Source organism: Melanerpes formicivorus, unplaced genomic scaffold (genome assembly GCF_026170545.1).
Source record: "Melanerpes formicivorus ecotype bairdi unplaced genomic scaffold, bMelFor1.0.p_v2 SCAF_8, whole genome shotgun sequence".
NCBI lineage: Eukaryota > Metazoa > Chordata > Aves > Piciformes > Picidae > Melanerpes > Melanerpes formicivorus.
The window spans coordinates 19,370,522-19,394,162 of record NW_027142360.1 but is presented as its reverse complement, the minus strand read 5'-3'; the positions used below and the strand labels follow the sequence as shown (position 1 = coordinate 19,394,162).

Below are 23,641 nucleotides of genomic sequence, written 5' to 3'. Positions count from 1 at the left end.
CCTGACTAGCTCACACCCCACACTGCCTGTGGACTCAAGCAGCTGTGCATCTCTCCGTCCCTCCCACACACACACACATTCACACACACACACCCTGGATCTTCATCTGTGGTATATTCAGTTGCCATTGGAAACCTAAGAAAGAAGTGAATCTACCCTCCAAGTCTTAAGCTGTTGGGTTTTTTTTTTTCTCCCTCTCTCCCCCCCCCCCCCCTTCCCTCCCCTTTCCTCCTCTCACAGAAGGCGAAGTCGCTCGCAATGAATCCATGGCAGCTCGGATCGAGCGGTGAGCCGGAGCACCTACTCACAGGCCACTCCTTGATGTGACTGAAGAGAGGCCTTTCCCAGCACATGCCGAGGAGAGCAGAGCCCTGGATTTATGTCCCGCACACCGGGCCACCCCCAGCACAAGCACCGCCAGGTAAGCCAACGCCGGCACCTCAGTCTGTGCTTCTCTCTATCCCTCCCTCCCCTCCTTCCCTCTCGTTGCTTGTTCCCCAGAGGTGCGGGGAGGGAAAGGCCGGGGGAATGGGGGGGTTCTGCTATGCTCTGAACAAAATCTAGGCTTTCATCAGTCCCCCCCAGCCCAGTAATGGAGAGCTGCTCCCTCCCCTCCGACCTGCTCTCCTTGCAGCCCTGCGTGTGTTTGTGGAGCAGCAGGGGGAAGCGCGGCCGGTCCCCCGCAGGCAGTCCCAAGTGCCTTCCGCTCCTTTCCCATCCCTCTTTCAGCACACACCTGTCTGCTCCTCTCCCTGCGGGGGCATCTTCCTCCCCCTGCCCAGCTTCTTCTCGGATTGATGGTGCTGCAGATGAGCAGCAGACTGGTTCAGCCAGCAGCTCAGCCAGGCTCTGGGGCCCTGGCCTGGGTCCCCTCAGGGCTGCGGCTTGCAGCAGAGCAGGAGTAGGCATCACGCTACCGGGACTGAGGTGTGCAGTGCGGGGGTTCCCCCTCACTCCTAATCTCACGATATTTTGGGTACCCCAGTTCCCTAAGGAGGCTGCTGGCCTCCATTTCCTAGCCAGGTACCTCCTCTGAATACCCAGCCCAGCCTGGCACAGCTTTTGGGATGATGGTCATGCTCTTTGCCACTGCTTCTCTGTTGTCCCCTGGCACTCCTGCCCAGCTGGAAGGGATGTTTTTCTGCTGGAGATGTGTTTCATAATCTGGGAATGCTGTGTGCCCTGCACAGGCACTGGCTCAGCCCTGTGCTGAGCCTGACCCATTTTGGGGTGCAAAGCTCTTGGGAGCACCTGAAAGGGTCTCCTGCTGCCTTGTGCTGTCACGGGTGTCCCTTTCCCCAGCTTCTCTATGGGGAAGGCATGAAGATCAGTGACACTATTTCTGGGTCTCTGTGTTGCTGGATCTGCGTGGGGATGGGAGGGGAGCTGGAAGCAGCTGTTTCTCCCATTGCTTGGGCAGGCCCAGACCTGCTGCTGGACTTCAAGGAGCACAGAGGTGCCTGGAGGTGCCTTTCTCCAGAAGAAGGCCTTAAAGCAACAAGCTGCTGGCAAGGCAGCAGGCAGAGGGCATCCTCAGAGGCACAGATTTTAGAGGGGAGGTTTAGTGGCTTGCACCTGTCAGGCTGTGCTTTTGGGCTCAGCACAGACTCTGGCAGATGCAAACGTTTTCCAAATCAGATTTTGGGGCTGCTGCATTTCTCTGGAGGGAAAGAGCTGGCAGGGGCTGTGCTGCTGTGGTATCCCTTGAAGGAAGTGATGGGTTGCTCTGCTCCTGGTGATGCCAGCAAGGAAAGTAGACATTCCAGTGCGTCCCCCTGCTGCCACCATGGTACCCTTCTGTCAGCCCTTCTCAGCTGCTGCTCACTCTCTGACCACCCTGACACCTACTCTTCCACCTGAACTTGGGCTTTCAACTTCTGTCCGCTGCCTTCAACTTCTGTCTGGTGGTGTGAACTGTTTTTCTTCCTCTTTTGGGATATCCCTGATCCCCCTCTCACTAGCACCCTTCCCCACTCGCTCTCCAGCACTTCCCATCCCTTATGAGCCCTCGGTGCATGCCATGCTGGGTGGGAGCAGCTTTGGGCAGCCTCAGGAAAGGCTGATGCTCTTTGGCAGGATCATTTCTGGATGATGCTGCCAGCTGACAATACTGTGAAGTGATATTTTCCCCTGTGGTTCACACCACTCAGCGGGAGTGTGTGTGTGTGTTGCAGGTGACAGAGTGTCTGTAGTGTTGGGGATGTGTCACTCTTCCTCTTGGCTGGGGCCCGGCAGGGAGTGTGACCATGCAGTTGCGCTTGGTCTCGTTATTGGGGAGTTTGCAGAAGGCAGGCTCTTCCCCAGTGGAGCCCCTGAACTCATCTGGCATTGGTTAAATTCCTCAGCCCTCTCAGGACATGTCTTTGGCACCGGCTCAGGCTGGACAAGACAATAAAGCCAGCTCTAGGGCTCTTGGTACTGGGTCAAAACTGCTGCAGCTCTCTGGTAGAAGTGCTGATCCGGTACAAAGTCACTCTGCTGCTTCAGATTTGTTTAGAAAACAATGTTGGCTTAACTCTGTACTGGCAAGGTTTATGTTGTGTTGGGTATTATCTGTCTGCACAACTCCAGCTTGCTGCTGGCTCGAGTGTTGTTTGTCCTTCCACATCTGGCACACACTCCGGATGGGGTGTGCTCTGGCTAATTTGACAGATGCAATTGCACGCTGCAGCCAGCCTGCTTCAGTCCCTCCTGTAGAGCAAGCCAGTTGAAAGAGGGTTGAATTACAGCCTTAGGAGGGAGCGAGCCATGTCCCACACCAGGCAGCTGCCCTCCGCTTTCAGGAGTTACAACAGCCCTGGCCTCCCACGTGCCTTGAGAACTGATGCACAGCAAGGCAGAAACACAGCTCTCTCTAGTTCCATCTTTCCTAACACCACTTCAGGTCCAGAGAGATCCCAAAGAGACAGGCGTACCCTCTGGCTGGTGGAGATATCTCTGCCTGGCTCTGCCCAAGGGCTTTTGAGCAGTGCCTTGCCCTCTGCCATGGAGATTGTGTGCAGGGAAGAGAGGATGAGACCAGCTGGAAAAAGGGTAGGCATCACCCCAAAGGGGAAGGGAAAGAAAGCATTGTCTCAGCAGAAGGATCTTGCTTTCCAGCCCTGACCACTCTACAGCCCCATGGTCAGTGCACAGGGTCCAGAGGAGGCATTATTGTTCCTCACAGGATAATGTTGGCAGAAGATGGGGTTGCACCGTGGACAAGAGCTGAAAGAGTCCCATTGGAGGCAGGTGCTCACGTGGGACAGAGTAGGAGCAAGCCCTCACTGTTGTGCTGCAGGGACTTTTTCGTGTGCTTGTGTTGCAGAGGGAAGGAGTTTTGTTTGGGGTGGGGAAAAAGGGCAGGAAGGCAGTGAGGGGTGCTTGGCCTCATGCTTGTGTATGGACATGTGCAAGCCTCTGGAGATAAGAAAGAATGTTTGCTGACCAGGATTTGCAGTCTAAACCCAGCTTTACTTTTCAAAGCCCAGCAAGATGAACTCTGGGGCCTTGAAGCCAAGAGATGACACTGCCTACAATACCTTGTTGCCAAGGTCTCCAGAATCCTAATCCAGGTGAGGTCTCTCACCAGTCACTATGCTATGTCTCACTTCCCCCTAGCTTTGAATGTGATATTTATGCAGCCGTAAGTATTGGAGGAGATGAGGTGGATGGGGAGGAGGGATGTGAAGTCACCCTTACTGTTTGCATGGTGCCTCAGGCTGCGCAGAGGACTGCTGTGGGGAAAAAGAGGTGCAGCCTGCGGACTCTGGCGGCGTGGCTGTGTGCTGATCTGCACAGGGGGCTGGGTGATGGAGAAGAATTCATAATGAAGAGAGTGCTGAGTGCCAGGGCTGAGGCAGTGATTCACTCAAGCCTCTGTTTGTTTGTGAAGAGAAAGAGAGTTTGTGGCTTGTCTCTTGGGAAACAGAGTGGGGATTCAGTGGCAGAGGGCAGGTTTCTTGGCTGGGCCACCCCAGGCAGCCATGCTGTGTATCTGTGCGTGTGTCAGGGGAGCAAAAGGACCCCTGGTACAGGCCATGAGTGACAGTCAGCTATTCTTGTCCCCCATCAGTTCATCTCCCCCTTGTACTCTCTGCACAGCCACTGCTGAGCAGACGAGGGCAGCTCAAGATGCACATGCATGACAGACCTATGCATGTGAGGAAAGGGAGAGGAGTCAAAGCCTTGCAAGAAGAGCAGCTGGATGGTATTTGTGCTGCTTCCCTGCCTGGATTGGCCCATGTGTGGTAACAGCATCTGTGCAGGTGCCCATGCTGCTTCATTCCAGCCCAAGCAGGCATCTTCATCAAGATCATGCCTGCTGTGTGGAGCCAGGTCACAGGCTGGGGAGTTATATTGAGCTGACTCAGGGAATGAAGAAGATCTCTTCCTCCCCAACCTCCTCCCCTGTCTCATCGCTGCTGTGCTTCTTCAGGTGTGAGCCCTGCCTTGCTTCTTGGAGGTGGAGACCTTCAGGCAGTGGAAGGAGGTGTCATGGGGGCACACAGGTGGTATGGAAGGGAGGGAGACTCTAGGAAATAGGGAGGACCTGAGAGAAAAAGGGAAGGAGCAGCAGAAGAAGAGAGGAGGGGACAGGGAGGCAGGAAAAGAGCAACATGTCTGCAGTGACAATGTGGTGTGGAAATCTCTTATAGAGCTATTACAGTTTGAAGTGACTATGTTTTTACTGGGCATGGATTTGATCTGGAAAGCTGTGGCAGGAGGACCAGCCCTGCACAGGAGACTGCTCATCTCCCATCCACTTCCTTAACTCAGTGAGTAACCAGCCCTTCTCCTGCTCTGAGCTGTCTTCTGATCCTGTTCCTCTGCTCCCAATACGAAGGAGAGAGCATTGCTGAGACACCTTTCCCCATGTCATCTGTCCTCCTGGCCAAAGGAGGTGAGCATGCTGACCAGCACTGATGGCAATTGCCATGCTCTGTACTGGAAGGTTGTTGGTGAGGTCTTGAAGGGAGCTGCAGACTTACCTCGAGACTGCTGCTCCAAAATGTTTATGGCCGCACAGTATCTGCAGGGAAAGAACTGAACACACTACGTGAGGCAGAATTTTGTCACCAACTGCCCCACCAACGTGTGGGGGCATTCAGATTGGATATTAGTAGTTCTTCACCATGAGGGAGGTGAGACACTGGAACAGGTTGCTCAGGAAGGTGGTAGAAGCCACATACCTAGAGGTTTTTAAGGCCAGGCTGGATGTGGCTCTGAGCAACCTGATCTGGTGTGAGGTGTCTCTGCCTATGGCAGGGGGGTTGGAACTAGATGATCCTTGAGGTCCCTTCCAACCCTAACAATTCTATGATTCCATGACTTTATGTGCCATAAAAACTGAATAGCAGCAATTAGGTAAGAGGGATTTAGGGAAGTTTCTCTTCTTCTTTTATGAAATATGCTTGAGTATGTATCTGCCAGGGAAGTTAGGTATGTCAGGTCTGTAACAGGGAAGATAGATTTCATACAGATGTCCTGAGTGTCGTTATTAATGGGAGCACAGCAGGTTCCAGAAGCTGGAATGTCAGTGCTGGCCTGCAGACAGGCTTGCAGGTGAACAGGTAGCCACAGCCAGTCATGAGTTCACTGTGACACAAACCTGGGAGTGCTTCTTGCCCATCTTGAGCTTCTTCTCTGTCCCTCTGTTGTAGGGCCAATAGGCCACGTGACTTGAAGTGGCTGTGCCCTGCTCTGAACTCCCTTGCCTTTTAAAGCCAGCCAGCATGGTGAGAGCTATCAAGAACCAGCCTGGCACAAAGAGAAACACTCATATAATGGGGCTACTTATTTGAGTTCCCCATCATTTCCCATTGCATTTCATGTCTTGGGCCTGATTCAGTTGAAAGGCAATCAATGGAGCTAACAGCCCATCGCTGTTCTGCTCACCTTCTGATTTACTTCTTTTCATCCTTGCTGGGTTTCATCTCTTCCCAGGTTCATGCATCCCCCAGCACTGAGGTCTCTTTCTTTTTGTTGTAGCTTAGGCTGTATATAATCAAACTAGCTCCATTCCTGCCCCAAATCTTCTGGGGTCAAGACAGAAAATCACTGTTCAGCAAGAAACCCAAACAAATGAGCGAAAGTAGCCTGGTCAGTCAGAATAAAGAGGAAGTTATCCAAGAAAACTCGCACTGATCAATTCCAGTCACCTCCTGTGCTTAAAGTGACTCAGTATCTCCATTTTTAGGATGTTGCTGGGGAGCTGAATTCTCTTATGATTTCTCTTATATCAGTCCCTACCAACGGTGTTTGTGAGATTCGTTTCCCATATCTGCTTAGATAAGGAACTGTTGGAAACTCTGCTGGTAGAATAATGGGTGCTGGGACAAAGCCAATCATAACCCCTCCCCCCAAAACCCACTGAAAAAAACAACCACACCAACAAACCCAACCCAAAACCCACAACACAAAACCTCCCTTCCATTCCCTGAACAAGAAGTTATCAAGTCCAGATGGTTAAATCCGAGAGTTTGGAAGGAGCTTAAGTGATTGAGCTGCTAACAATAATATGCAATCTCTTTGGGGGGAGGTGGGGGGGGAGGGGGGAAGCAAGCTACTGATTTGGGGAATTGGAGAGGACCAAATGTTGTACCTATATTTAAAAAAAAAGGCTCTAGTGATGATCCAGGGAATTAAACATCAGTAAGCTTGGCATCTGTGTCTGGTAAACTGGTGGGAATGATAATTAAAAAGCAACGCTGAAAGACATCTGGAAGACTGTGGGCTGACAGGGCCTAACCATCATTGGTTCAGCAGGGGAAGAAAAAAAAACCCCAAAACCGAGGCATCTTGCTGATCTCTTACAACTCTTTGAATGTGTCAATAAAGCAGTGGATAAAGGAAAAGCAGAAGGCTTTTTGAAAGATCCTGCACAAGAGCGACTAAAGAAGCTAAGTAGTCTGTGAGAGACAAAATATTGACATAGATCAAAAGCTGAGTGGGAGACTGAAAGAATGAGGGGATTAAACAGCCAAGTTTCACCACAGCAAAAGGTTACTGTGGCCTCCAGGTTCTCCTCTAAATCCCCTGTGATTTACTGTATTGTTTAATGACTTGGAAAGGTGGGAGGAGAGATACGCTGTATGAAAACTTGCAGATGAGACAACGTTACCAAGTTGGCTGTGGCCAGAAAGGGCTATGAGGAATGGCAGGGGGAGAGAGCTAAGTGAAGTGAATGTGCTGTGCTTTGATCAACAAAACTCCGTGCTGGTGTGTTCACAGCAACTTGTGTTGCATGGCAGACTCGCAGTACCTTAGATATCCCTGAATGAAGGCTGTCAGCCAAATGAAAGTGTAGGTGGATGTAAGTGAGCCCCTCTCAGTGCTTTGGCCCGTGTTGTGGGGCTCTTGAGCAGGCAAAGTAGCTGTTTGCTTCTGGAGGATGTGGGTAGAGAGTAGTCTGGAAGGGCTGCAAGGCTCTCAGTAGCCCTGTGGTGCTGCCTCATTTGCCATTGCATCGTGGAGAATTGAATGGGCACTGAGGTGAGACAAAACAAGTGAAGAGATGGAGGAGATTGGTGTTGCCAGTGTCAGGGAGTGGACTGGGAGTGGATGTTGGAAGGAAATAGAATTATGAGACTTATGAGTACATCTGTCCTTCCTTTCCTCATCACACAGGAGCAAGGGAATGCACAGTGAAATTAAGATGCGTGGGATTCAGGGCCACAAGGTTGGACTGCGGAATCCTAAGTCATGTTTGGGGTTTTTTGGTTTGTTTTTTTTTTTGTCAGGAGCATGAATTATTATGAATTCTTATTCATAAAGGTTTGTAGCAAACTTGTGTGTTTTTGTGGGAAGCAGGAATACACAACTGAGCTTTAACTAAAGATGAGCCAAATTTTGGACCCCAAACATTCAGGTTCAATCTTCAGAGCCTGCATTAACCTGCAACTCACAGTGGCAAACAGAAAAATGAAAATAGGATCACACTTTCCCTCACCTGCATGCTTTGAGGTTTTTCCACCTTTTCCCCCTAAAAATCTGTTGGTGTCTTTCATGGGAGTCAGTGTTGACATCTCTCTGATCTGGAATGGTTGTTCCCCAGTGTGCACCTCACCTTAATAACACTTGCTGGGACATAAGCAGTGAAATTCCTTTCATGTCCCAACTCTTCCTAGCATCACATGTGTTCAGGAACATCCTCAAGCTCAGGGAAGAATGGGGTCAGAGTCTCTCCTACCATAAACTGGTATAATCGTTGTTGAAGTCAGTAGTAAGAAGCAGAGTTTTCAGCCTCTGGTTTCAACTCGATTCCAGTGACAAACAAATGCCACACACACAGAGGAAAAAAATGGAACACCACCAAACCTCTTGAAATTGCCTGAGACCAGAAACCTAACATGGAGAGTTTCCAGACATTTCTGAGGGACTGCACATTCTTCCACCTCCTGCCTGAACCATGGGTGAAGGAATCAGTGCTGGATAACAGAATGATCAGAGGGCTGGAACACCTGCCATAGGAGGAAAGGCTGAGAGAACTGTGTTTGTTCGGTCTTGAGAAGAGAAGGCTTAGGAAGGACCTTATTACCATGCACCAGTACATAAAGGGTGGCTACCAGGAGTCACATGGAAAAGACAAGGGGTAATATGAACAAGTTACTCCTGCAATTATCATAGTATCATAGTATCATTCAGGGTTGGAAGGGACCACAAGGATCATCTAGTTCCAACCCCCCTGCCATGGGCAGGGACACCCCACACTAGATCAGCCTGGCCAGAGCCTCATCCAGCCTGGTCTTAAACACCTCCAGGGACTGGGCCTTGACCACCTCCCTGGACAACCCATTCCAGGGTTTCACCGCTCTCATGGTGAAGAACCTCCTCCTCACATCCAGCCTGAATCTCCCCACCTCCAGCTTCATTCCATTCCCCCTAGTCCTATCACTACCTGAGATCCTGACTCCAGAAGAAAATTTTTTCACCATGAGAACAGTTAGACATTGGAATAATCTCCTGAGGGAAGTAGTGAGTTCCCCCACATTGGTCACTTTTAAGACTCAGCTTGCCAGGGTGCTGGGCCATCTCCTTTGGACTACACCATTACCTAGAAAGGTTGGCCCAGGTGATCCTTGAGGTCCCTTCTGACCTGGCATTCTGTGATTCTGTGGCCTTTCCTTTTGCCAGGCCAAGCTGAAGTCCAGAATGAAAACTCTGCTGGGTCTGAAAGGGCAAGAGAAATCCCTGAGCCTACAGAAACTTGGAAACCTTATGTAATTATTTCCTCCTCTCTTTGGTGTAAGGAGCTGAGTCTATAAACACATCCTCTCCGTCCTACAGCATTCCCTACCCAGAAGCATGATCCTAGTTTTTGGGGGTTTCTTGCTGAATGCATGATACAGGGTGCTGAAGTCATTAACAGCTTGGCTAACTGAGCCTGTTCACAGAGTTTGGTTTCTAGCTATTTGTGCACAGCACACACAAGTCTCTGACTCCTCATAAGTGTCTCCTTGCTGGGCAGCCCACAACGTGTGAGTGGAGTGACTCCTTGTGCAGGGAAATGTTTTTTTAAGCCAGGAAAACAAACACTGAGGATCATCTCTGCATGACACTGTTTGCTGGATCTCTAAGCAATCTTTTATTCTTGGAGCTGTGATTTGTTTTGGTGGGTACCTTGCAGCTACACCCACTGCAACCGATGCTGGATAGAGTGGGAGCAGCCAGGCTCATGTCCCTGTGCTGAGAGACCTGGGTTCAGCATCACACCTTTCCGTGGCGTTAAAAGCTCTGTACGACCAGAGGGAACTTTGGCACTGGTTCAGAGCTGACATCCTCACAGCCCCTGCAAACCTCTGGGGTGGAAGCAACAGCTCCAGCACCTCTCCTGGAATCCAGGATCTGGGGACTGCGGGGGCTGAGAGACACTGACGTCACCCCTGCTGTGTGCCAGCAACCCCAAGGCTTCAGAGACAGCTTGATCACCACTACTGTATTATAGCACCTAAAAAGACCTCTGGGATCAGAAGATGATTGCATCTCTCTGCTCTATTACAGCAGCCAATGAACCTCCGGGACCAAAGGATAAATGGACCATCTCTGGAGCATTATAGCATTTAGAAACCTTGCTCACTGACTCACAGCTGCTTTCCCCTCTCCACCAACTTGTCTCAGCATCCAGCCACCTTCTCTGATGAGGTGTAGCTGCATAATCCCTGTGCTTTTGCATCACTGGGCTCTGTGCAGCACTGAGATGAGACCACGCTACCTTTTCACTTCTTGTGGTGCTGGGGAATGCTGGTGCTGTGATGCATTTGCTGGCCTTCAGCTCTGAGTCCAGTAAGGGACCATTGCAGCACCCCATTTCTACTCTTTGTGCAGCACCTGTGAACCTCTGGTGACTGTTCTGCTGTGGCAGAAAATTATCTTCTCTTGTCTGTTATGGGATGGAGGCATTTCTCACACTGTTTGGGATGTTTCAGAAGACAGTTTAGCACCTGGGAATGGCTGTGTCATATCAGTCACTGAGGCTAGCAGACAAGAGGGGGAAAACTTTGAGTGTTTGGTCAGCGATCCTGGCATTTGGAAAGCACAAATTAATTTCTCAGACACCCTAGAGAGGTGGAGTTCTGTCATATTATGAACCTGACTGGTAGATTCTGGGGAAAATCCTAAAAGCTTTTGGTAATAGAGGTTTTAGTGAGTTTAATGCCGATGGAATTAGAAGTCTCAAGGCACTCATCGTGAATGGATTTACATCAGGGAGATTAGAAAAGGGAAAACATTATTGGTGTCCAGGAAACTCAGGAGAGCAGCTGCCAGATGGTTTAGATGGAAAGTTCCCCAGTGGGCAGGCACCCTGGGAGCCTGGCAGCACACCCTGTGGGGTCAGCTCACGTGCTCACAGGCTGGGGATGCGTCCCAGGGCCCACTGTGAGCCACATCATGTGTGGACGCTCTCAGGGGAAGGTTTGCACCAGGCAGTTTTACAGGCACAAGGAATGTGAGCAGGCACAGAGATGGTGTCTCTGTTTTGGCTTACATTCTCTTACTCGATGGTGCATCTGCCTCACCCAAGTGCTCCTGGCCCTTCCTGGCATGTCTGCCAGTCTCTCCTACAGAGGGAGTGAAAGAGGAGGACCTGCTCTCCCTCCCGCTTTCAGGAACATGCTTCAGAGTCAGGGAATGGTAGTAGTTGGAAGGGACCTCTGAAGATCATCTAGTCCAACCCCTCTGCTAGAGCAGGATCACCTAGAGTAAATCACACAGGAACACATCCAGGGGGGTTTTAACTGCCTCCAGAGATGAAGATAGGGCAGCCTGTTCCTGTGCTCTGCCACCCTTAACATGAAGAATATTTTCCTTACTTCAAGCTGGAACCTCCTATGTTCCAGTTTGTGCCCACTGCCCCTTGTTCTGTCCCTGGATACCACTGAGAAGAATCTGGCTCCTTCCTCCTGAAACTTGTCCTTTAGGTATTTGCAAGCATTAATGAAGTGCCTCCCAGTCTCCTCAAGGCTAAACACACCCAGCTCTCTCAGCCTTTCCTTGTAAGGTAAGGTGTTCCAGTCCCCCAATCATCTCAGTGGCTCTCCACTGGACTATCTCCAGTAGTTCCTTCTTGAACTGGGGAGTCCAGAACTTAAAAGACTGCAAACCAATCTTTTCCTTCGTGGATGGGTCTTCTACTGTCTCCTTTCTTCCTGCCAGAAATGAACTTGGCACATATCTATGAAGTCTAACAATAAAGTGCAGTTAAAAGGGAGATGGTTAAGGTCCTGATGGAAGAATTTCATACGGTTTAGTAAACTCACAGGGACCACATTCAACTCATGAAACTTGCCTGGGGAGCCACTACTGTATGTTGGCCAGGTTCTGCTCCTTTTCCCAAGGCCTCAGTGTTTGTCAGTGCTGGAGAAAGTAGATGGCCCTAGCCTGTGCTCTTAGAAAAGAAAGGCATGATCTTGGAGGGCTTGGCCTTTCTTGGACTTCCCTGCTGGGGCTTGGTTGCCAAGGCTGTTCTCTCTACTGAGGGATCATAGAGACAAGAGAATAAGAGACACCAAGAAACCTACAGAGAGTGAGAAGGGTTTTGGCCTTCAAGTACATGAGCTGGTTATATCCTCTCAGGAAGGCTCTGAGAGCTGCTTTGTCTGCTGTCCTTCTTGATATTTCTCTCCAAAGTCCTCATCACTTGGTACATCTTGTTGAAAACAGAGATCAGGGTTAATTCACCCTGGCCTTCTCTTTAAGTGGGACATCATAAAACTGAGGACTTAATTCAAATCCTGCTTCAAAGATTTTTATTTCCTCTGTAGCCTAGGAGAGCTGCCTGGGAGATCAGGCTCTGCTAAAGCAGTGAGCTCTCTGCCCCAGGCATACAGGCAGGAGGGAGACCAAGGTGCCTTGCCGGAACAGGGAGAAACCTGATTATAAAGTCAGCACCAAGGTGGTGGCAGGAGGTGTCCCTGCCCATGGCAGGGGGGTTGGAACTAGATGATCTTGAAGGCGCCTTCCAACCCAAACTATTCTGTGATTCTGTGCTCTCAGCAAAAGGAGCTGCTCCAGAAATGGTTTTGCACCTGACACTGTAAAATGGTTTTTGTTCTTCCTGCATCCTGGTTGAAAGAGCTTCTATCCCATCACTGTCCTTCTGGAGGCATCTGTTTCTGTTGCTATGTCTTCAAGTGCAAGGAGAGCATTGGTGCAGGTACCTCCTGCCTTTGCCAGTCAGCCACACTGGCTGTTGTAATAAGCTCCTTGAGGCAGGATGCGTTCACCCCCTGTAAACAACAGCCGTTGTCTATGCCCAGGCAGAGCCCTGCTTCTGGAGGACATCTAGCACAGCTAACTCATCATGACAACCAGCAGCAACTTCAGGCTGCATTCACAGTGCTGTTTGTGGAATCACCTCAGCCCTTTAGCACAAGATGTACAATTGCAGGAAGCTTTGCCTGCACAGAAGAGAGAGGCTTCTGCTTTCTGCTGGCAGTGTGCTCCTGACAAAGTTTAGTCCATGACTAACTTTGTCATTACACACGGGGAAGCTATCAGAGCAATACCAATAGCAGTGGACAAGGCAATTTGTGCTGATGTGAGCTTTCTTAGTAGGCATGAGGTGGGAGAAAGGGGTTCTTCAGCTCAGTAGGACTGCTGCAACTAGCATCAGAACAAGAGGACACAGTCTCAAGCTGCGCCAGGGAAGGTTTAGGCTCAAGGTGAGGAGAAAGTTCTTCACTGAGAGAGTCGTTAGCCATTGGAATGTGCTGCCCAGGGAGGTGGTGGAGTCACCATCCCTGGAGGTGTTGAAGAGGGGATTGGACATGGCACTTGGTGTCATGGTTTAGTCATGAAGCCTGTGGTGACAGGTTGGACCTGATGATCTTTGAGGTCTCTGCCAACCTTGGTGATTCTGTGATTCTGAGTGCTTGTGCAGCTGTAAGGATGCTATGAAGGTGTCAGCTGCAAAATGCTGTGGTGTTCAGGCCTTGACTTAGATAAGGGCAGGCTCATGAACACACCATGGGGCACACTCACCACTTTTCTAGAGATGGGAAAAGGTATTTGAGGGCAGGTCCTATGCTTTCCTGCACCTATCAGTTGTGTTTTAGTCCTGAGGAAATCTGACATTTTCCTGTTGGGACTGACCAGCAGAGCCCCAAAGCCCTCTCATTTGCACAGTGAGCAGGGCTTCTGCTCTGCACTTTTGTTTTCAGGGACTGCCCTGTGTGTGGAACTGTGTTCTCACCAGCAAGCACTGGGCTGAAGACAGCATAGTGGAAGGTAGAGATCAAGTGTCCCTTTGTTTTATTGAGAGATTACAATGTTGCCTGCAAATGCATGTGGATGTCAGCATGGTTTATGTTCTCTGCACCACACTGGCATGTTCCCTTCTCCCAGCAGGCAGGTGGGTGAGAAGGGGCAGACTTCTCATGGGGAGCTGCCTCTGGGCACTGCTATTTTTGACTTCATCCTTGGAGTTGGTGAGCCTGGTAGTGTTGCAGGGCGATATGCATGAGGCAACCTGACACTAAGCTGGAGGACCCATGAGGCAGTATCATGATGTAGCCAACAAACTGAGCTGCTTGCTGCTGCTTTGATGTGATCATATGACAGTTTGATGCTTTATTCAAAGCACTGGTTACAACTTCCTTACTCTTCTTTCCCAAGCACTTCAAGGCCAACCAGTGTATTAATAAATTAGAGGGATTAAAATAAACAGTGCTTTGAAAATCATTAGGCATCCCAAATGTCTGGAAACAAACAGCAGTTGAAGTAAAAATACAAAATGCAAATAGGCTAAGAACTGGGCCATAAAATATTGTAGCCTAGCCTTGGGGCAGCTGTGGAAAGGAAAAAGAAATGTGTTTATTCCCTTGTCTCTTTGGGCTGAGACAGAGGAAGTAGTACTGAGGTACTGTGAGTGGGGAATGGTCCCTGCCACATTTCCTTTGGTTGTACAGAGCCTGCCCCAGCAGTGGCTTTACTGGCTGCAGAAGAGGGGTGTGGGGACATGAGGCCACAAGCACCAGCCACAGGGCTGGAGCTAAGGCAAGATCCAAAGGCTGCAGACTGGAGACCATCTGGGTGAGCAGCTGTCCTAGCCAGCTCCTTCTGCTGCTCTTGGTCCTGACCCTCACCCTCCAGGCACTGCATACCCAATTCTCTCCTCCTCTCAGCTCATTTGCCTTTCTCACTCCGAGTCCAGCTCTTCCTTCCCTCTCTGAATATCCAGGGACTGACAGAGCCAATTCACACAGCATCTATTTCATTTTCCCTCAGTGATACCAAAGCTGGTCCTCTAGCGTCAGTGACCACATGAGCAGAAACCCTAGCTACTGCCAGGGCAATGAGAGACCATGTTGCTCAATGACCTTTCCTTTTCTTTGCATCCTGGCCAGGGTGATGATTTTATTGTTGTGAACTGCCTTTTTTTTTGTCAGTCTGTGCCAGTTACAGACACACTGTAAACAGCATTGTCCCAGCGAGGAGATGCAGCCCCCAGGGACATCACAAGGGGTACAGCACGGTGGATGAGAGTGTGGCTGCTGATCTGACTGCTGTGGTATTTGGGGTGGTATTTATAGGGGGATTACTTGAAACAGGGAATGCTTAAAAAATGCATCAGAGCAACACACACATCTTTAATGAATTTTAAAACTGCTGGGGTCCTGCTTCAGGGAGTGAAAGTAATGAGGGCAGTCAGTCTCAGCTCTGTGACTGTAGGACGATTTTAGGCCAGAGAAGCACTAAGGAATCACAACTGCCTGATGCTACCAGCCCAGCAGGGAACAGGAGATCCAGTTTTCCAGGCAGTTGTTGGAGGTCTTGTGTTTGTGAAGGAGACATTCACTGCCTGCAGACCGGACAGCCTGTCTGCACACAGGGAAGACCGTGTATTTGTGAGGAGGAGGAGGAGGACCTCAGCTGTGAGAACTCTGCCTGATTCAGGAATTGCCTGGACCATCTTGAGCTTCTCTAGCGTGACAGACTTCTCAAGCATCACTGGCCAGGGAGAAAGCCATCAAACAATATGAGAAAGCTGGCCTAGGAGAAGGCAGAGCCTGCCTGATAATTGAATACTTCTCCCTGCCTGGCCAGCATGCTATGAGTGGAAGTCATCGTGAGGCCAGGTGCCTGCCACTGCCAAGGGACTTTTCCCCTCCACACATCCACTGGGATTTCTAATCCAGGCTGGGTAGGACAATGCTGTCATGTTAGTAATGGTATAACTCTCTTAGCAGTCTACCGGTGTGACAGAGCCACAAAGAGAACAGTGTAGGCTGAATATGCACTCATGCTTGCTAAGCCTGTAATCCCAGCTTTGATTTTCTCTCCCTCTCTTTCAATTTCTCTTTAATAATAAGTTCCAAGTTAATAACAATGATTCGCTAGTTGCTGGTTTATCTGTCGTTGGCACAGCATCCAATTTGGATTGCACAGGGCAGAAGGACTGGGGGGAGAAGGAAGAACTGGGAAAGGAAAGGGGAGAGGCTGGAGTGTGCCCCTGTTTCCTCTCTCCATGGAAACTAAAGCTGGTATCTGCCTGTGAACCTGCAAGTCTTGGCTGTGATTTTCCCTGTGGCCAGAAGAGGTTGGTGATCAGCTCTGCTCTCCCATTTGATTTAGGTCTTTTCTGGCTTTCTTATTAAAGGCTTGGAGCAGCAATTAGCAGCTGATGGGCTGCATTTAGTGGTCTGTGGGATGGAAGGAGACAGGGCATGTCAGTGCTCCAGACTTTCCTGAACTGTGCTGTGATTGTTACACTTTCATGAGGCAAGAGACAGCGATGGAGTTAAGCCCTTGAGTCTTGAAGTTGTGTCTGAGGCTCTCTGCACCTCCTTGAGGCTGATCTCTTTTCTCTGCAGATTCCAGCAGACTCCAGATGCTCCTCAGCCCAGACTGCTTCAAGACCTGCTGTGGGGTTGATTCCAGCACCATGACTTGTTTCTGCATCCAAACCCTTTTGACTCTGTCTGCCTAGGAATCTGACCAGCTCTTCTCAGAAAGTGCTTGGCCTGGCAGTGAGGTTCCTCGATGGGCAGTAGCAGGAAGGCAGACAGGGAGCTGCTGGATATACATGTGAAGACCTTTCCCCAAGAGCTGCCTTGCCCTGCTCGCTTTGCCCTGGTAGTCACTAGTCTGAATCCTACCTCAGTCAGTCTTGTTCCAGGTGCTTCTCCCAGGGTAAGCTTCCTCCATCAGTAGGCACAGCCCTGCTGAACTCCTCTGAGCAGTGCTTTTGGCTGGGTGACACTAAACACAGGAGACATGGAGCAGGTCACTTGGAATAAACAGTTAAGTGTAGGCTAGTACATTGGAGGATAGTGAACAGGAGAGGACAGAAAGGTCAGAAAAACCCTAAAGATCTGGGCAGTTGTGGAGAAGCATTAGAAGACTACTGAAAGGTGAATTCAGGTAGCCTTCTGCTTCACCTTGGTTGAGTATCGTGTACCCATGGATCACCACGGCAGGACTGGTCCCGACTCCCAAACATCTGCGTCGGCGTGATCTCTGTGTGGTGCTGAGACAGTCTGGCATAAAGAAGACAGCTCCCTTTGAAGCTAAGGGGAGATGTGGGGCACTCTGGCAGCTTGTAGGGTGGTGAGTGATGGCAGGGAGCATGCTGTTGTGCAAGATCAGTGAAGCACTACTTCTCTCTCAGTCTGTCTGCTTCTCTTGCTCTTTGAGAGTCTCTTCTCACTTCTTGTCCTTCTCATGTGCTCATATCACTTTTCTTGTCTCTCCCTTACTTTCCTTCTATGCTTGGTGCATGGCCTAGTGAATATAATCTGCAGATAAGCCTCTGTTCTCTCTTTTCTCTTCCTCACCATCTTTCTCACTCATCCTTTCTTTCCGTCTCTCACTATCGCTCTGTTGCTCTCTCTGACAGTTTATTCTTCTCTTTCCTCCCACACTCTGTCCCCGTTTAATCAATCTCAGCACAGGCCTGATTTCCACCAGAGCTGCTGTTTCATGCTTATTCCCATGGAGGAAGGATGGGCAGCTGTGTGGTTAAGGTAGAGCTAAGACTCTTTGGTGGACATGGCTGAGCCATGTCACCCATTATGTGGCTTGGCTCCTTCCCTTTGACACAGGAATGCTACAGCTGTGAGGGAATCTGGCATGCTTAGAAGTTGAAGGGCCAAGATCTGTGAAGCTCCTGGAAGCAGGCTAGAGCTCTTTGGGTGCCCATGCAGTGCTTGTTTGGATTGGTGCACAGCTAAGCCCAGAGCCTTGTGCTCAGGCTGACACATTCTCAGCCCTGCCCATTCTTCTATTCACAAAGTATTCCCCATCCAGTCTTTCATGAGAAACAACCCCACAGGATGCAGCTGACAAGACTCAGCTATGTAGTTTTGATCTGTGGTGATCCAGAGTTTAATTCCTTGCAAATCCCTGGAGACTAAAGGCAAATCCTGTTCCTATAGATGCCACCTTTGCAAAACAGTCACACCATGTCCCTGCCTCTCCCCTTCCAGCTCTTTCTCTTCTTTTCTCCCTTTATACTATGACTCTTGCCTGTCTTTGCTTTTTTACAGCATGTTGTCCTTCCACCTCCACTGTGAGCTTTCCCCTCCCTGTGGCACCTCGCACTCTGTACCAGAGCCTGCCTTGCCTGCTAGCTGTTGAGGGCTTGCCCAGAGCTGCCAGATGCTTGCACCTTCTTAGCTCTCATGGGTAGGAGTTGCTATGGGAGACAGGGAGAAGGAAAAAAAAAGTGCCTTCTCCAGCAGCACTAGGAGCCAGAAGTCTTCCATTGATTGGAGAACACCCCCCTCTTGTGCTCCTTCCTCCCCTCAGCCCCCCTTTAAGGAGCACGCTGCAGAAAGCTGCCTTTGAAGCCCCTTAATTAGTGTCCCGCGTGTCCTGAACGGAGCCCTTCATTACCACCAGCAAGAGGCACAAATTGGCATGTGTTTCAGCTTTGGGCTAAGTGCCAGAATTTTGTTTCAGTCCCCTCCCTCCAAACCTCCTCAGCATCCCCCTCCTCGGCACACATGCACACACACACACTCACACGCTCACCGGCTCACCGACAAACACACACACACACACACACACACACACACACACACACACACACACAAGGGATCCTGCCAAAAAGGAGACAGCCTCTTCCCAGTATCCCAGATTTGAGGGGAAAAAAAAAATCCCCAAAGGCAAAGGTTGCTCTGCTCCCTGCCTCCCTTGGCTTGCTCTTGTCTCTGCTGACCCTCCAGCATATGCAAGTGCAGGTTGGGGGTCATTATCAGCCCCAGAGTCTCTCTCACTGCCTGTGAATGTGCTCAGAGGGTGCTAATTAGTGAGAGAAGGGCTGATTAGGTTAGAAATTAAGTGTTTATTTTCTCCTCTTTTGTGTGTATGTGTGTAAAAATAGTGAAGCCAGATGGAGACTCAGGAATGATGGGAAAAAGGGCAGCCAGGAGTCAAAGGAGGGGAATCTGTAGCCCATCTCACCTCTCCTTCGTGCACAGGGCCCTGGGTGGCCAGGTGCTCTGCAAACTCACAGCATCCCTGTAACACACATGCAGCCACCACACATGTCCTCTGTCTGCCTTGTCCTCATTGGGATTGAGTTGGATTTCTCCTCTCTGCATGATGTTTGCAGTCTCTCATCTCCATCACCTCATCTTTCCCAGCACAACCTTGACCTCTTTATTTCTCCCCCCTTTCCCCCACCTTTTCCAGTTTATCTCTGCCATAGTGGCTTTGCCTCTCCATTGCCAAAGCTGCAACAAAGGGCTCCCTCTCTGGAGATACTCAAGACCTGCCTGGATGAGTTCCTGTGTGAGCTGGTATAGGTAATCCTGCTGTGGCAAGGGGGTTGGACTAGATGATCTCTCAAGGTCCCTTCCAGCTCCTAACATTCTGTGATGCTGTGACTCCAAAAGCTGATTAGGAGTCTGACTTCCAGGAGCCCCAAGGCCTCTGTGCCTGAGGAAACCACGTTCTTCTCCTGACATCAACCATTTCTTCCCCATGCCATCATGGGATAAAGAAGAACAGGTCATGATGTAGCTAAACAGCAACTTTGCCTAGCTATAAGGCTGTTCTGTGCTTCCAGCTCTCCAAGGAGCAGCTGTGAGGATTTGAGGGTCAGCTGAAAAATTATCTTTTCTCTTTGACCCAAAGAGGGACAGTACTTTGGATACAATGGACATTGAGCCTTTCTCCAAAGGCCACAGTTTAAGTTGGGAGTTTTCAGGGCTCAGAAGGCTAGAGGAGAGGGAAGGAAAGAGGCTGTACTTAGCTCTGCTCTACAGCTTGCTTCCTGGAGTGGGAATTGTGCAGACTCATAAGATGGCAGTTGCACAGCTGGAGGTTGGCATCTGCAACAGGTCAATTTATGTGACCTGAAGGCTCATTTTGGGAATGGAGGCTGTGACTCCCAGCTGGGGTTAGAACTGTTAAGACAGGGCCAAATTTGTTTTGCTGATCACCTCAAGGGGTAAGAACTAGTTACCATGAAGTGCTGGAGGAGTATTTGCAGGGAGGAGTAGTTGCTGCTCAGCAGCCAATCCAGGCTTTGTGCACTGTGGCTAACCAGGGTGCATGGACCTGATGGCAGAGGATAGTCTCTTGCTGACACAAGCCCCCAGATTCTTAGTTAGCCTTCAGAGCCCTGCTAGCAAGTGGCTGGTGCTTAAAAGCTTTATGTCTATGAAACAAGAAGTCTGGCTTCTTGGGACATTTTGAGAGTAGTTAGGGGACCTCCAGCCCTGGATGTGTATGTGTGGTGGGCAAAGAGACACATGCTGGTGCTCCTCAGGCTGTGTGCTGTGAATATGACTTCATGCATGAGCGTTTTGCTGTTGCATGAGAGGAGGGCGTATTTGTCTGGGCACACTTCAGGCCCCATTGCCTTTTCATTGCAACAGTGGTTTTTTTCACCATGTGGCTCCTGCAAACAGCCAAACAAACAAACAAACACACACATGGGAACCCAAACTCCCTATTACCACCACACTGCAGATGCAGCCTGGCTTGGCCTGTATTTCTCCTGTTGCCACAGCAACGGTAAGCTAGGGAGTAAATCAGAATATCCTCTCCGGTGCTCAACACCCCCATACAGCAAAATAATAGTGACTGTGAAAAGCCTGGTCTGTCTCCCCTACCTCTCCTTCTCAACTGGAGTTCAGCAGAGACCCTCCAGAGATCTGTCTTATGTCTGTCAGAGCACTAAGGAGATCACAAGCCTTCTCCTTAGAGGATGAGGGAGCACAAGCAATCATCTTTATTCCCTGCTCCGATTGCCGTGTCTCCCATGGCAGGTGTGTAGGTCTGAATCAATGTTCAGTGTTCATGGTCTCAGCTCAGCTGGCTTTTAACAAGATGAGTCCCATTAGCTCCACTAGAGACCAAACAGCATCCAAACCAGGCTTAGCAACCTGCTTCTTGCTTCAGCAAACTCTGCTTACAGCTGGGAGATACAGAGCCTTTAGAGAGGAGCAAAGCAATCAAAGCACATTTAGGACCATGACTCCTGTCCAGCTGAGCTCAGAAATATGCTCGCTGGGACAGCTGCCAAAAGGGCTCCACCAGCTATGCTTTGTGTTGGCCTTGGGCACTTCCAAAGTTGGCGATGTGCTTAGCAGAGAGATCTGTCTGCCCGGAAAGAAGAGTCCGGAGGAGAGGAGGGATTGATGCCCGTGGAACAGGGTGGGGCAGTCCCATGGAGGGAGAGGAGAAACTGGACTTGAATTCTCTACAGCAGCTCTGTGTATGTATGTCCTAGTCTGGAGATTTCTAGGTGTCACTAAAGCCCTGGAGGGCAACCTGCATCTCCTTTTCTGCCAGCAGGAGATTATAGCGTGTCCATCACTTGTGCCTCCCCCAGCTTTGGCCACGAGTACCTTCATTAGGAATCTCACTGTGTTCTTTGGCTGGATTTCCCCAGAGAATCCGATTTTAAGGCTCCCCAGTGATTGCTAATGTGTAAATACAGCGTGCTCCAGCATGGCAATGTGATTGCCCAAGTGGATTTGAGCTGTTAACTCTTCAGCAGCTGAAGATGCTCCCCTGTCTCCCTGTTGTGACAGCCACCTGGTTTCACAGGGAGAGAATTAATGGGAGCCCAGCCTCACACCAGTGAGGATGGGTGAACCCCCCCAAGGCCTCCTTATGCTTCTAGGGTGGGGAAGAGGCAGGAGCAGCCCCACAGAGAAGGCAAAAAGGGCCATTTGATGATTAAATGCTAAAGCACAGCGGCAGTGTAAAAATATACATATATCACAAGCCTTAATTAACACAAGCAAAGGGAAAAGGAGGAAAAAAAGACACTTTTTAAAGGTTTCACAGAGACTATAAACTGGCAACAGAGAAAAAAACATAATACATGCAAATTAATGGCATAAATTTAGGGTTACTTAACTTCACAAATGTTAACAAGCTCATAAAGAAAAAAATATTCTTTCCTAGTTTCCTGTTGCTGTTTGTTTAATTCTCTCTCTGTCTCTGTCTCTCTCTCTCTTTTTCTTCCCCCCCTTCTTTCTGATGAGAAGATTACGTTTTCAGTATATTCCTCCTAAATTAATTCTGGCTTTCTCTCTTCCTTCTCCCTCTCCCTTCCTCCCGCCCTCCCTTTCTCCTTCGTCTCTGTCTCTTTCTCTGTGCCTGCCTCTCTTTGCCTTCCTTTCCTGCCTATCTATCATATCCTTAATGTCCCCATCATTATAGTATCTAGTTTTGGAGACAAAACTGTCTCATTTCTCTCCCTTTCTCCTTGCCTGGTTCTCCCTCCCTCACAGCTTATCCTTCTTCCCAGCTCTGAGCTTTCTCCCTTCTTCTCCTGTAGGGTTTTATTATTTTGTGTGTGTGTGTGTTATATTGTATTTTTATGTGAGGCTTTTTTTTCCCCCTTGTAGCAGTCAGTGCATCTCCAGCCTGGTAATGCCATACCCAACACTGCCAATTTCCAAGCATGCATTTTTCCCCGCCACTGGCAGACAAAGAAGGCAAGGAGCAAATTAAGTGGTCTGCTCGTTTTCAGCCATTTGAATGGCTGTTTGTTGCTGCGGAGTGTATAGCTGGAGGCAGAGGTAAGAGTGTGTGGGCAGGCTGCATCGGTACGCCACAGTCCCACTTTGAAACAGCTGTCACAGTTCCCCCTACACCGTCCCCTTTATCCCAGACTCTGCACAATGGTGGATAATAAAGGGCATGGCAGCTCCTTGCTGAGCCCAGGAAGTCATGAGCCCTGGAGGTCACCGTGTCTCTGCTTCCCGCGTGTTTCTTGCTTTGCTTACAGACAAAACTAAGTTTAGAAAACTCAGGGCAATTGCCAGTTTAGCTCTGCCAAAACTCATTTCCCCGGAAAGAGGACATATGCCTTTTGTTCTGCCTCTTTGAAAGCCACCAAGGACACCCCAAGTCGCATTCCTCGTGACGTAGCTCGTCCTGTCCGTGATGCTACAGCTTTCTGTTCTTGGGCTCCTGCTCTCACTGCTTAAAGGGAGAATGGTTAAAAAAGAAAGAGTCATTTTGACTTATGGACCAGACTGAGTCATAGGAAGACATCATTAAAAAAAAAAAAGGGGGTGGATATAATAATTTTTTGGCCACAAGCCATCCCTGGAGCTCTCAAAGTAGCCTGTAAATATTACTGCCGTCTCTGTTTCAATATCAGAGGCAGCAGTCCTGGCTGTTAAGCTTTTCCCCTTAATGGCCCAATTCGCTGTTTCAGGATGCTGGAGAGTAGAGGGGAAAGTCAGTGTTGTATGCAGCACAGCAATCTCAGGAAAAGGGAGGTGATATTACAAGCTGGAGTCCCTGGGCAGCAGTGACAATGAGAAAAATCTAAACAAGCAAAGGGAAAAAAAGGGAAAAGTGCAAACTTCTCAAAGGGAGAGAAAGGATGCTGGTGGGTGGGTAACAAAGAGGCTAGGAAGGGGCAGCACAGAAGGAGAATCTGTTGTGTTTGGATGATGTGGGAGCCATCAACACAGATGCTGAAGAGGGAAGCAATTGAGAAGCTGAATGGGAGTTGCACAGGTTTACAGCTGTGTGCATGATTAAGTATATTGCCAAATGGAGACCTGAATGAGGAAGAAGGTAACAAGAGATAATCATGCAGGAGGCCCTGTGCAGTGTCTGTGTCTGTCCAGATCAACATCGCAGGCTTGGCCACTGGTTTAAATCTTTGGTTTTTGTGGGTAGGATATGAGTCAGGGTGACTACAGAGCTTAGAGTTTGGCCTATGCAAATAAAGAGGAGT

At 49.6% G+C, this 23,641-nt stretch overlaps 1 long non-coding RNA gene across 1 annotated transcript in view; it reads left to right on the top strand.

Moving 5' to 3' along the window:
- The window catches only part of LOC137442736 (uncharacterized), a 55,223-nt gene that overhangs the window by 18,485 nt on the left and 13,097 nt on the right, over positions 1–23,641 (top strand). The window contains exon 2 of the long non-coding RNA XR_010987761.1: positions 241–421. This is a non-coding gene — a long non-coding RNA (uncharacterized lncRNA). The remainder of the gene's footprint in view (positions 1–240; positions 422–23,641) is intronic.